We start from the raw sequence: 13,235 nt of genomic DNA, 5'->3' as shown, positions 1-13,235 counted from the left end.
CGGGTGCAATTTTTCAGATTAGCACCCGCTCCCGGCGAAATCCTGCGGTTGTCCTTATGACAAATTTTTAATTTTATATATATATATATATATATATATATACACAAATAACGGCTACAAATATTTAAGGGGTTTACCAATTCTTACTGATTGATTCTTATCTGATCGATTTTTCATCAAGTTTATCGGTTTTTCGTTTACGTGCGAATATTCTGGTTTAATTACAAATTTACAAACAATTTATCAATTATGTCCTAAAATGACTAAGAAGTAAGAATGGGTAAACCTCTTAAATATTTGTAGCCGTTATTTGTCGTAATCATTGATGTTCGTTGATTATTTTCGAGATTTCATTTTAACAATTTGGGTGTTACATACTAACATCTCACTTTTTAATATCTACAGACACTGACTTTGCACATCTAGATTGCTAGTTCTTTAGGTAAATATAAAATATGTTAACCGTAAATATCTAGCGTATCCAGCTCCGTTTAACTTTATTAAACTTGAGAGAAATAGGTATTCCTATCTGTCAGTTACATTTTGCACTTTTGCTAAATGACATTAAATAAGTTATAATTCGTCTACAATAACGTGATTTATTTCGGAGGAAATATATCAGTAAGAACAGATTTTGTGCGTGTTTTCTGTTGTTGATTCTACATATTTTACCGAAGTTTGCTCACTTCAGCGTTCAAAATTCAAAATTATTTTCCTAACCTCAGTGAAACTTACGCCGAAATATGTTTAATCATTAACCGTTGCAGGTCTTATCTGCAGCAAGTTTTTGCTTTTTTCTGTGATTGTTTTAAATCTGGTATCCCGATTTATAGCTCGAATTCACTCATACTTTGCCTTTTTTCCATTGCTGCTAAGGAAGCCGTAGCAGACGATAGCAACCAAATTTAACTTAACTTTTTTCTGTGATATTAGTGCATTATAATACCGCACAAAGCTCCGGGACCTGATCGTACGTTATAATATTGCGCTTTCTTGCAATATAGAGGTTTCGCGATATCATTGTGCGATATCTTTTCTCCGTGTAGGCAAATTAATTGAAAGTTAATAATATTAATGGAAAACCTTCGTGAAAGAGCTTTTTTGACGGAGTAGACTCTCCTTCAGTACAATTGAAGGTGGAAATTAAATTAAATTTAATAATATTGCTAGGAAATCTTCAAAGTTAAGAGCGTAGGCTCTGTTGCAGAATAAGTAAAAGGAAAGTTTATTGAAGGATGATAATATTGATGTGAAACCTTCGGGATAGATATTTTGTAGATTGTTCGTGGCTTTTTACGATTCTCAGTAAATTATTTAATTTATTAGTTTTGTGGCTTTGGGGTCCACAAATGATGAAGAAGATTTATATTTTTATTAGACGTTTCGGCTCCTTATACAGGCCCTCTTCAGTGATTTATTCTAGAAAAAGTTTTTTTGTTACATTTCACATTTCTCCCTGAGACATATTTTTGTGCGTCGACTTTTTGTATTATATAACATTAGTTATTGTTCTATATAACTAAGTTATAATAACAATATTTATACATTTATATTTAATACTTGATATTTTAATCAGTTTCTAACAATCGTACTTTTGAAGACATTCTAAATTCTTATTTCTGAACTTTATGTATAGTCCTACATCATTATTTTACTAAACTCATTTACGTGGAATACTGATTTTTATTTTTAATGAACATGAGAACCATTAATAGAACGCAACTGCGAAGTTATAAGCTTGAAAACGTATAATATGGAAAAGAGCCAGATAAGAAGTGGAAATATGTTGCTGTGCTTTAAACAAACATTTTTTAGATAAAGGTTAAGCTGGGTAAGGTGTGTTTGGGGATTCCTAAAAGTTGATGCAGATTTTTGGTTATAGACCTTCCAAGTAATTGGAGTTGTTTTATGACTCAAGCCAGGAAGGGAACCAAACTAGGCCTTCACAAGAAATAAATTGCACAATTTATTAATTTGCGAATGGACTTCTGGTGGTCTTTTATTGCTCTCATATGAGGACAGATCTGGTAGGTCGAAGTCTTGGAAGGACTTGCAGGACTTATAATTCACTGGTACGGCATTCGGCCGCAAGGAGAGGTCCCGAGGTCACCCGCAGACGTAACAATTCACTTTTAGAGGTCCTTTAGGAGAGCGCTTCTGGCAATGCCGTGTATACTGTATATCCTCGAATGCGAACGTGTGTGGGGGCATTAACATAGAGATTGGCAGGAGTTCATATATTGATCTTTTTCTCCGCGAGTCAAGTACCATATCCGTCCGAATGGGCTGCCAGGACCGCGAAAACAAGAAGCTCGTCCGGCCCGAGAAATTGTCTTCGCAACCCAACTCATAACCCCAAACTCACTTCCTTCTTTTAACCACCATCATCTACTTCTTTTTCTACCACCCTTTCTTTCCTTAATTTTATGATCTCCAGACTCTAATAAAAACAATGTTCTTTTTTCCTCTGCAAAAAATATTGAGACTGTAATTTTGAGAATAAATTTATAAAATGTCAAATAAAATTAGTAATTAGATCAGTGATCTAAATCTAAGTTAATTTTAGAAAATTAAAACGTTGTTTATGTTTATGAAAGCCTATGAAACAAAGAGAGGATAAAAAATCAAGGGATTTAGAATGAAAGATATAGGTACTGAATCAGCTTACAAATGGAGTTTTGCACCCCTGAGTAAATAAACTCCTGGTTCTCGGTTTTCCCATTTCACCCTCCTGGATTTTATTTGTAGACCCTCCTGGTTTTACAGTTCACGTTTATATCGGGTTGTTCGATTCGTTCTGGGCGGAGCGAGAGCTTGACCATTGGCCAGCGCGCAAACTCAAATTCAAGCCCCACCTTTCACAGGTTCGTAACACCTTTTTTTTAAGTTACTACGTAGCTGCGGGGTTCATTTGAGGGGAAGGAGCCTCTAGAGAATGGGGTGAGAATCTTAAGGGTGGAATGGGGAGGCGCGTGGAACGTTGACTTCGGATACGAGGATACGGCGCCGCGTCCCATGAAATATAGATTGAAATTTGAAACGGTTCCCAAATGGCACATCGAATAAAAAAATGTATCTTGAACTACAAAAATTTACTAAATTATTTCTTTCTCTTTTAGAGTTTACAAAATTCCGCAATTTCAAAAAATTTGTTTTTTAGAGGGCAGAAAGTAAATAAAGCGAGGACGTGCATCCTGCACCTACTCTCGAGTAGTCCATTCTTTCGAAATCGAAGATTAAAATCTGCATATAGCCGTTAACATTGTGAAAGAAGCTTGGACATGAAAGATTTAAAAGACAAAAAAGCATCGAAAAAAGCCGAGTTTCGCGCGTACGAATTGTAACCCTCGGAGGGGGTAAAAAGAAAAAAAAGAAGATAGAGAGAAACAAGTAGTGAGAGGAGAGAGGAGACCCAATCTCAATGGACCTCGGGGTCCGTTATGTTCGCCTACGATTCAAAAGCGCTCGGTTAGAAACAAGAGACGCGCGACCGGTCGTTAGCGACAATAGGCTTTTGTTTTTTCGGGGGCAGATGTTGGTCCAAACCTCAGGCGAACCCTGCGTTAGGTACTGGTTGAACGTGTCAGGTTAGCCAACCACCAGAAGGTTCAGAAGGGGCGAAAGAGATGACTCGTGTCTTTCCAAAGACACTAGCATCATCCGAATCATCGTTAGATTACAGTAATTAAATTTCATCACAACTCGATATACTTAATAGTAATGAACATGTCCTTTTCTTCTCTTCTGACGAATTGATCACACTCTGATCCTAATGTAATGATTTTAAAATTGAATTATATTCTTAATAGTTTAATTCTTCAGCAAACATTTATTTATATTGTAGGACAAATACAATATAGCAGAATGAAAAAAATTAATTTAAATTAGAAGCATTGGCAAACAACGATAAATATATCAATAAATGGCCATTTTATGAGAAGGTACATGTTCTTAACAAATTTTTAAATATCATATGATTCGTTTCTAATAATTAAAGAAAAATCATAATTTTAGATTTAAAGAGAAATATTCACTGGCTCTCAGTCAGAGAAAAGTTCCTTTGATTCAATTGTGAATACTTTTTTCAGCCTACTCAATTTGATTAAGTTAAAATCTAAAATAAGTTTCATAATTCAGAAAGATTTCGTGGTGGGGCTTGTGACTGGTGGGAGTTTGTAGTAGTTGATCTGGAATTCAGTTATTTTTGGTTAAATTTAAAAGATTATGTTAAGCCAACAATTTCTTTAATTCAAGACAAATATTTTTCTGATAGTATGCTTTTTGTGTCTTCCTGATTGTTTTGTATTATGATTAAAAGTTCTAATCCCAGAGAGACTATTTTAAAACTACATTATATTGATAAGTGTTCTGACTACATACTCAGATAAAGCTTCTCATTATAAGGATAATTTCTGATATCAATTTTTCTCCCAGTTTCTTAAACTTGGATCTTTTTTACAAAATATACAAGATGGAGAAAAAATATACAATCTATTGGCAGAAGATAAATCAGAATAAGAAGTAGAAGTAGATGAAATAAAGATCCGTTCTCGTGAATTAGGATCGAAGGACAAGTGGAGGAGTGGGTGGAGGTTATCCGCGTATAGATAACATAAAAATACAATATTGCCCCGTGATTGCTTACAAATTGGCCCATACATCCTTAATGCTTCGATCTCTATATACCGGGTGGATCTCGGTTATTGCTAGCAGTTGACTCAGTGATTTTCATCGACTGCCACGTAATCTATATATGTGCTTAATATTTCTATGCGATTCTGATCGATATAGATTACAGATAAAGTATACACATGTACTGTATATATAGTATATATTATACATGAATCTCAGCAGGAAGACTATGCTAGGTCGTTACCCCTCAAGATTAAATTTTGTCCTTATTACCGAATCAAGATATTCTTAGACTCTTCTGTCGAGTGAACCCACAATATGAAATTGTAGTTTGTAATTATACATTCTATGAATTTTAAAGTAGTTGCATTTTGTATAGAGGTTGGATTAAAGACGGTTTTTTTTTATTAATCTTTGGAACATGATTTCTTATTAATGATTTAAAATTGAAAATTTTCCATTGCAATGATTGCTCTTGTTTAATATTTACAATTTTCTCAAGGTACAATTACTAGACACAAAATCCGTGTTTATATTTAGATTTCCAACCAAATTGAAGACATGAAATAGAGACGGAATACTGAAATGCAACGCCTTAAAATCACTCTACCTTTTTTTTAATTTCTTTTAAATTTCGCCTTCACTCTTAAATTTGACTAGGAAACGTAGATTCCAGCTAGTCTTTGGTTTTTATGTGAACTAGTTCTATTGAATACGTATCTCGAGGCGGTATTCTTGTTAGGACATACGTCCTGTCAAAACGTCCAGAGGACACATCGAAACAATTGAATTACGATCATCCCCAGGGCATGTCCCGACTGAAACCAATAATTCCATTATCCATTAGTATTGGGTCGCACCAATTTCCGTCGCCTCTAGCTCTAGCTCAAGAAGGTACGTGTAATACTGTAATACCCTTCGCAAAACGAAGATGGTGAGAAAATCATGAGACCTGGTTGGAAGGGTGGAAAGAGCAAAATTCGAAGAAGGGAACAAACAGATTCGCTGTTTGATGGGAAGCTTATTGAGCAAGAAAGCTAATGAGTAGGAGAAATCGTGATAAATATAGGATCAAATACTAAAGAATTAGTGAACTTGTGAAATTAATAAGTTATTACAATTAATTAATCAGATGAACCCCTTTCAGAAATGCATTCATTAACGAAAATAACGGAAAAAATAATCACTTAAAATATTTTGAAAATTAGGATTGATAAAAAACGCACTAATTCAACTTCAACCTTTAAATTTATAAAGCATGAATAGAACTAAAAACAATTTTGAAAGAAGCTAGCTAAGAAAAATACCTTTCCGCGCCAAAATCATGATTCATGAAAAACACGTTCTACAATCACTTGGCACTAAAGTCGTTTCCATAGGAACCGATGAATAAAACCCGAAATGGAAGCATATTCCGTTAAAAACGAAAGTACGGCGGTGTAAAAAAATCGATTGAAGCAACCGAGTTTGCTTCTGCCTCACGTTATAAAAGGGATCTGGTTTGATCCATGCTCGGATGCTGACTGGAGATGCTGAGCGCGGCCTAGGGCCCCAACAGCAGGATATCAAATGAATAGAAAGGACCCTATTGCAAGAGTGGGGGGGGGGATTTTATAGAGTCCCTACTTTTTTTCAACGCCCTCGGACTTAACCCGTGTGTGAGCATTTTTTTTTTTGGATTAACCCTCCGAGGCCTCTGCTGCTGTGCCTCGACCAAACGGACTTGGACACAAAGGATTCAAAATGGTGCCCTCTAAACCTTTTTTAGAGAATGCATCACCCCGCGCGACATCAGAAGGTCACACATGTAGTGGAAAAAGTTGGCTGCACAAAAAACGGACCTGTTTTCTATCAAAGGGGTGGCTACCTTTCCACTGGAGCATCGACCTTTTTTCAATGAAAAGGAGAAAGGTTTTGGCCCCGAGGAGAAGAGAAATTTATTGTTTATGATTAGGTAAATTTTGATAAATTATTGGATGAATAAATTGAAATGAATTCAGGCATAAAGTTGGGGGAATTCGTAATGTGAGCTAAAGAATTTCAAATCTGCTGGGATGCAGAACTCTTTAGGGCTTTGTGTACTTTTGATTGGCGTAATTGTCAGAGTAGAGGGTACACAAGATATAAAAAAAAGTTACCGGTTAATAGTGTCGATAATGAAATTTAATACTAATTTTATCATATTTAAGAAGCTTGGTTAAAACTCTTTTTTGAAATCGGCAAAATAACACAGTTTTAATTTGAAAAACGTTTTTGAATACATCCAAAATCTCAATTCTAACATTTAAAAAATTTTACATTATTTTATATTCAAACGGTCTTGAGAATAAAATGTTTAATTTCAAACTATTAAATAACAAACTCCTCCGAATTAAAATTTCTTACCTTTAAAGAAAATTGTATTACAATATTATACAATTAATTCTACATCCAAGCATAATTCATAATGTTATTATTTTCTTTTAATTTATGTTTTTAATTATGTAAAATTAGATTAATTCTAACTGCTTTAATTTAAGGACTTAAACCATGAAGGTTATAAATGATCTGTTACTAGGAAATATCTCAATCTGGGCAATAAAAAAAATTGTTTTAATGATTGTACTTTATAGTTTATCAAAACAATTTTTAAATAGTTTAGATTTGGGAATTTTCTATTTCAAAAATTTTCAATCGCCTTAACTCTTCAATTTTGAATAGATCAATTATTTTAAAAAAATTTCAAACTTGATATCAATTCTTAAAATTTTTAAATTTTGGTGTAAAGCTGTAAGTGGCTAGTAAGAAAAGAAAAAGGTGAATGCCCGTGAGAAAATGTAGAGAGTATCAGTTTCGGATCTGGGAGGAAAATAAGAAAAGAGAAAAATAAGAGCGTGAAGTGTCAGTGAGAAGGTGTCAGAGGTAACGGGTGGCCCCGGCCGTAGCGGAATTTCTTCGAACAAACGGGTGAAATCAGTGACCACTGGGAACTGACTGACGGAAGCGTCGACCGGCCCAGAAAAATAGACTCGCATTCGCTGTTAGTTATGAAAAATATGAAATCTGGTTCTCACGGATTCTGAATGGAGGTCGTTTCACATGCGTATCGTGGGAGGATCTAGTCGGTCCTTTGTGTGGCAGGACATTGTCCATTGAAAACGACCAAACAGGTCCTAGAGTTGACCTGTCCCTCCTTTCAACTCGGCTTTTCAAAAAAACCCTTTCGTGATTTTTGATCAAAATAAATCATGTGAGTACAGTTATGTGGTCCAGGTGGTGCGATTGGTGCGCGAAATCCTACAACCGCATTTTAGTTTAGTTTTATCGTCTCTTTACATCTGTCCACTTTTTTTCTTTCATGCGTTTTCATTCCAACTGATCGCTGGTGATGATTACTCACTTTTTATCGGTACTTAAATATGATTTATGTTTTTTTTCATTTTTAAGATTTTATATTTTTTTGCGTATCTTTTTTTTTGATATACGAGAGCGATGTTTATATCTCTGAAATGAATTTTTTAATAATGTATATTTTGAAAGGCCTGGACAAGAGTGCATTTCTGACAATAAGCAAGAAATAAAATGTTGGAACCGGACGGTGAAAGGCGCAGTGAATCGCGAAGCAAGCGGTATTGTGTTGTCCAGCATCGGTGCGCACATCAGTTAATTAGAAACTTGTATGGTCGGGGTTGTTACATTATTCAAAATAACCGGTCCCCGCGAAACTCACTCGTATTTGTCTAGCAAAACACAGTAAATACAAACTTTTGACAATCCGCAACAACGACAAATGCTGAGCTGTATAGCTCGGGAAATAATTAACGAATTCAAATTTTCCCGCTTGACGAAGCGAGAGCACTTGAAAAACTACAATAGTTGCAAAATAGTCACAGAAAAACTTCCGAGTGAATAAAAAGTTTCTATTCTGCAGGGATCATCTGAAAATTAAGTTTCATTTCTTAGTTATTTAAAATTCTGTACTATAAATTTTAAATAAAAAGTCACTTGAGTTTTTCGTCATATACTAATGCAGGTTTGTCATGATAGGCGTGAAATAAAAGGATGTCCAATTGTCCATTTTCATTGGTGGTAGATGCATTGAGCTAGTGACAGGGGTTTAGCGGGAAGTAGGTAACATATATAGTTTGCGTCCTCCACGCTTGGGCAGGTTTGAATTCTGCCTTAAAACCCGTATACTTTTAGGGGTCGTTGAGTACTTTTCTTCCAAAATGACAAAAAATTGATTCCGTCCGATAAATTTCCTGTAAGTAAATTTCACAGTGGCGGGATAAAAATGATTACATTTTATGCTTTTCAACAGTAATCGGAAGTCCAACATTTGTATTATTTCAAATGGCAACTAAATAAATGCCGAGTATTGGCTTCCGGCAAAATAAGCTTAGGCTTAAGATTTCGACAAGAGTTCTCTGATGATACATGTGTAAGAAAAAAATTAGAAAATTTGCGCATTTATTTTGCTTAAAATATTCAAATAAACAAATAAATTATTTGAGGAGTAAGCGAACAAAACGTGATAAATACACTTGATTTAATTGCTCAGTATTATAGAATATATTCTAGCATAAAAGCCATTGATAAAAATTAAATTTGAAATAGGTTATTATAATATATAAAGCTGTTTAGTAAACCAAATCCAAAAAATCTTTTTAATTTAACGCTGTTTTGAAGATATTAATAAAATGAAAATGGATCCATCCATTTTCTAAAAATCCATTTCGTTATATAGATACACGTGAAAACCGAGAACATTTTTTTCCCAACTTAAGATTGATAATAGAAGAAATGATATTGCAAAAATAGAGGCACAATTATTATCTCAATTAAAAAAAAACGTATTTATCACTTTTTGTTCACTTAGTTCTCCTTTGTAAAAAAATGCTGCAAAACATTTTCCAGAAAGCGTCAACCAAGTCAAGACTTTTTTCATTTTACACTTTTCTGGTGCAATAACCAATTAGCAAGTTATAGCTTTATAAAAAATTGAATTTGCACTAAAATTTGCATATTTGCGAAAAAGAAATTTTTTATTCGAAATAAAACAGTTAAATGTACAAAAATAAAATGAAGAAAGTATTATCTTAGTTTAAGCTTTCTGAAAAATATTGTACAAAAATTTTGTTTTCATAAATAATTAATTTGTTTAAAGAATTTGCTTAAAAAATAAATGCACAATTTTTCGAAAGGTTCCATTAGTGGCGACTGGATTAGTAATTGAATTCTAAAGAATTCCCAAGAATTTGTGATTAATGCAAACAAATTCAATGCAGATTTCAACAAGTATAAAAATTCATTTGCGGCAACATAATATGCCGGAATATAAAATTAAAGGATGATCTTTGTGACAAATGGAAGTTATGTTTTATCTCTATATGTGCATCCTTCCACTCCCTCTTCATGCAAAAGGCGGCGAAGGTTATCGAAGTCGTACTTGAATTCCAAAGAATTCCAAAGAATTCCAAAGAATCTATGATACATTCACAGATAAAACAAAGTTTAAATTTCCTTGCAGGTAACTTTATGCTTTTACCTGTAAATGTGACTATAAGTTAAACATTAATACTTTAAATCGGCATAGCTCTTTTAAAAATTACAAACATAATCAATCCTATAACCATGGAGAATATAGATAAGAAGACCAAATTCCTGTTTATTGACTTCACCAAAAACGTCCATTTTCCTGTCGGATTTACATGATTCTGTTATGGTCCGTTTAATTAGAATCTCAAAGAAACAAAACATTCCTAAATTCTCTAAACAATTTGTTGCGCCATATAAAGAACACTGGAATGTACCAGATTTAATACTGGTAAAATTATCAAGTTAGTTAACATGTTATACTTATTGCTTTCTACGTTGGTGCAATGATTATAAAGCACTTATCTCGTCCCTTAAAGAATAACTTTAATTGCACAATATCACAGATATTTCGAGATAAATAAAATAAATGTTCTGCTTTTATAAAACAACTTATATATCTGTATGTAAATCATATTGTTAAATAATGTAAAATGCTCATTTTTGGTTAAGCTACTCGGTCTCCTCGTGGTTTTTAGCTTAATAAAAGAGTATTATGGTCACTCTTAAGAGCTGACAAACGACTCTCGACGTAAATATTAAAAAATTACCTTCACAACATAGACAAGAGTAGAAAAATTGGACCCAACACAAAAAGGTAAAGATTTCCCTCCTATTAGGGTATACATTTTGCTGCAGCGAATCTTCACTCTGGAATCCAGGTAAGGATAACTCTTAATTTTTTTCTGTATTCCAAAGAATTCAAGGTTAATTCCAACAAAATAAAAATTTCATCACCGGCAACCTATGCCAGAATAGAAAATAAAGAACGCGCCTCTTTTGACTAACTTACTGCATTGATAGCAAGTTGCAGATACCCCGAGTGAGTTTGGTTATACTTTCGCTGGCGAAATAATAAAGGGGTGCAGTTCCTTTTCACCCCCCCCCCCCCCCCCCCGCATAAAATCCTGCGATTCTTGTGAGAATGTATAAAGTTAAAGTAATATTGTTAGGAAAAGTATGAAACACATTTAAAAAATCTGTGTTAATTAAATATTTAAACGAAGCATTTGCAAGCACAGAAAGTCGTCCCTCACGGTGCACCGTGTTAAATTTTTTGTTCACCTTCCGCAGCACGAATTGAGACCCCCCACGAACCGGGAACGCCATTGCAATCGCCATTGGTTTGATTTCGAACAATCAAAGCTCCTCCTAGCAACATGCGTCACAATTGTCAATTAAATTTTTTTTAACCGTCCTGTTGCGCTATTATTTTCTCAGGGACCAATCAAAATTGGAGTGTTTAACTCACTGCGGGGGTAATGAGAGGGGTACCAGTGACGTACCCTTTTTCTTTTTTTCTCTTTCCGGGTCACTATCGTAATAGCAGGACGTGATTTCTTGAACCGAGCATTCGAAAGACTCGCTTTCGTCTTGCGATTCCAGCATCGGTCGTTAAAGCAAATATCCTGCGACTTGCTCGATCGCGTTGAAAATCGTCACTTCCACTTCCGCCACTTTACACTTTGCCCTGTACAGCTATTCGACTGTTTATGGTATTTACTGATAATCTGTCTCAAATGATTTGCGAAATATAAAAAAAACTTCCAGAGAAATTTTTTTTTAAGGTGAATCTGTCAAAGTATCTTGCAAAATTGAGAATGTATTTTCCTATTTGAAAGAAGGTATAAAATTATTTGACAATACGAATATTTACATTTGTAAAGTGTACTTTCTGATTATAAAATAATAAAATTTTCAAAATGAATGAGGGTTCAAAAAAATGGTAGAAGCAATTCTTTCATTTTTAAAACTTTTTATAATGATATAATCATTAACAAGCTTTTAAAATCAAGAAATCTGTTTTATAATTTGTTTATGAGGAAAAACCATTTCCAAAATAATTGGAGGTTAAACTGGGTATAGCAAAATACACCGATTTTTTTTGTTTATTTATAATCGAGGCATTTAAAATGTTTAAATTAAGAATAATAAATTTACTAAATACATATAACAATCTCAAATATAATTTGGGCACAATTAAAGATGTTTTTAACTTTAAAAAATGCCAAATTTATACTTTGGAAATAGAAACTTGAAAAATTTAGTACTTTGAAAATACACTAAAAATAAATCAATTCTAACTCTGCGAAACTGTTACAAATCAAGAGTTGAAAATTTTAAATACAGTTATGCAAGATCAAACAATTCCAAATAGTCTAAGATTTAAAAAAAGTAATCTTTAAAATATTCATTAGAATTTTTTAATTCCATATTTCACGTATCTATTCGTGATTAATAAATTTTAAATTAACTGATCTCTATTAAGTTTGAATTCCGAAAAAATTTATAGATCTCCAATTAAAGCGCTTAAAGCCGAATTTGTTTAATTTGAAATACTAGGTAATGATAAAAAATTGACGGCCCCGAAAAATGAAGCAATTTTTATTACACATACTATAAAGATATGAAGAAGTTAATCATTTCTCTGAAGCGAAACCTTATAATTTATGCCTGGCAGGTTCAAAAATAGAATAATTAATAGCATCGTCCAAATTTCGAAATTTTAAAAATTAAACGTTTATTGAAATCAAGCAATTTAAAAGCTACTGATTTTGAAAACGTTCCATATTTTCATAAACTAAATATATTGAGTGTTTAAAATCGAATATTTCTTATGCACTATCTGAACGATATACAATCTTAAATTTGAGACGTATAAACAATGCTTTCCTACGTGATTTTTTGTACTGAATCCGAATATGGCCGCAGAATTTGCCTTGAAGAACAAATTTTTTAGAAAAATGGGAGTTGAGAACCACGGAATACGCGTGTTTTGAGAAATTGTTATACAATCTTATTGCAACCACCTGACGTAATAGAACATTTGAAAAAGTCTTAAATAATAATCTAGCTATACCTTGTACTTGGAACGAATTGTAAGAATTATTAATATAAAAATTATTTGTTATTGCTGCCATTGTTATGTTACTAGTACTCTACGCACCCACATGTATTCTACCCTGAATTCAAATTCACGAACATTTTTACATTGATTGCCTAAAACACGTATTTCATGGTAGGTTTCA

At 33.4% G+C, this 13,235-nt stretch overlaps 1 protein-coding gene across 1 annotated transcript in view; it reads right to left on the bottom strand.

Moving 5' to 3' along the window:
* LOC117175228 (B-cell lymphoma/leukemia 11B) overlaps nt 1–13,235 on the bottom strand; it is a 40,801-nt gene that overhangs the window by 17,072 nt on the left and 10,494 nt on the right. The window lies entirely within an intron of this gene.

The sequence above is a fragment of the Belonocnema kinseyi genome, chromosome 6 (assembly GCF_010883055.1).
Source record: "Belonocnema kinseyi isolate 2016_QV_RU_SX_M_011 chromosome 6, B_treatae_v1, whole genome shotgun sequence".
Taxonomy (NCBI): domain Eukaryota; kingdom Metazoa; phylum Arthropoda; class Insecta; order Hymenoptera; family Cynipidae; genus Belonocnema; species Belonocnema kinseyi.
The sequence above is the reverse complement of the archived record's forward strand: the minus strand, read 5'-3'. Positions and strand labels throughout refer to the sequence as shown.